This window comes from Meleagris gallopavo, chromosome 15 (genome assembly GCF_000146605.3).
Source record: "Meleagris gallopavo isolate NT-WF06-2002-E0010 breed Aviagen turkey brand Nicholas breeding stock chromosome 15, Turkey_5.1, whole genome shotgun sequence".
Classification (NCBI taxonomy): Eukaryota; Metazoa; Chordata; class Aves; order Galliformes; family Phasianidae; genus Meleagris; species Meleagris gallopavo.
The window spans coordinates 15,562,772-15,564,624 of record NC_015025.2 but is presented as its reverse complement, the minus strand read 5'-3'; positions in this window follow the sequence as shown (position 1 = coordinate 15,564,624).

Genomic DNA, 1,853 nt, shown 5'->3' with positions numbered 1-1,853 from the left:
AGCAGCTGTTGGGTGTGTTTGTGCCGGGGAAGGGGGAGGTAAATCTGAAGGGAAAGAACCAAAATCTCCAAGGCAGGATGTGTATAAATGATACGATGGGAGAGGAGTTAGGGATCACCCGACCCACCCCTCTGAGTTATGCTGTCTTACTGGTAAGTGCAAAGCACAAGACCTTGTCAGGAAGGCTCAGGACTTTGGTGCTCGCCTGCTGGAGAGTTCCCAAGCTCCACGGTGTTGCTTCCCACAGTGGAAAAACAGATGATCACGTGTGTCCATGGCATTGGTTTCCCCCTTCAGCTGATATTTTCTGTCCATCTCAGATCCTTCTTCTAGAAGTGTGATATCCACTGCATTTCAAGCTTCCTGCGGAAACAGAGGTGAAAATACTGGGTGATCGCAGAAGGAGTTATTGTGGTTATAACTGAGAAACTGAACTTGTGGCTGCAGAACATCACCTGCGCTAGCTTTAAATCCGTGTACTCCTCTTCAGATTTCTTCGCCACGGAGTTGCCTTCTCCTCACCTTCCTGGGCTGTGCTCATGGCACTGCCCGGTGCCTCCTTTCCTGCTGCCTCCCATCTTTAAGTGCAGCAAAACAATCGAGTTTCTGTATTTTCTGTTCATGTCCGTTCGTGCTCCCGTTGCGGCTCTCGGAGCTGGAGCTGTGGTCGGCAGCAGCAGGAGTTGCTCTGAGCTAATGGCATCTCCATGGCTCCCCAGCCCTTATCCACTGTCTGCATCTGTACTGCAGTCGGTGCCAAAACTCTCTGTAACTGCTGGAAGAAAAGGATCCTTCACCTCTGTAATGTAACGGACTTCAGACTCTGCTTTTGTCAGGTTTGTTGGAAGTGGCTTTCTGAGACCTGTTTGTTTTTTTTTATTATTATTACTTTTATTTTTTGATGTATTAAAAAGGAAAATAAATTACATCTTATCTTTCATAAGAAACCTTTTGGCTCAAGCACGTGGAGGAGATTCTTTCCGAGGGCCCTGGGGTTGCTGTGCTGCTCTGATGCTGTAGCTGCTCGCTGCCTCCTCCCTGCTCTTGCAGCCCAATGCAGCAGCCCGGCTGCCCTCCTGGAGCACTGCAGCAGGCGGAGGCACTGCTGGGGCACTGGGTGGGCTGGACTGAATGGTTCTCACTTGAAAGCCATTGCACGATGTAGCAGTGAGGCAGCTCTGAACAGACAGGCGGGGATTACCTCCATTGCGCTGGTTTCAGTTTTCTGTTTCATTGGTCAGCTCTGGTAGGTTTTGTACGTAAACGATGATGACGTTGAAGAGTTGCGCCATTTCTTTGGTATTTGTTTTGATGTCAGAAAGAGCAATCGCCCTGTTCGTGTGTAGCTCAGATTCAGCCTTGTGAGTGTGGTCAATGGCTGTATTGGAGGGATACTCGCTATGAAAGGAGGGTTCCAAACGGAATGGGACATCAAAGAAGCTGAAGGCTGTACGTTGTGCTCACATGAAAATAAATGAAACAAGCTTGCTCACCTCCTTTTCAGATTCCCAGACAAACAGAGTTTAAAATGCAAATTTGTAAGAAATGATAATGTCTTTTTATTTTTAAAACCAATTTACCTTGTAAATTTTATAATCCTTTTTGGGAGAAAGGGGAGGCTTATTGCATGTATTTGCTCTGACTGAATTGTATCAGTAAGCTTAAAGCTCGAAAGGAAAACGAACACGAAGAGCTCCTGTTTCACAGACACGGGTGGCTGTGGTCTGTGCAGCTGCTCACATCTGCAACAGCTGCTGACACCTCTTGCCATGAGCATCTTCTGGCTGTGTTGTTACCCACCAGGCTATCTTAGAGGTCGTTTGGCCCCATGGACTTCGGTGGGAACTCTTTTT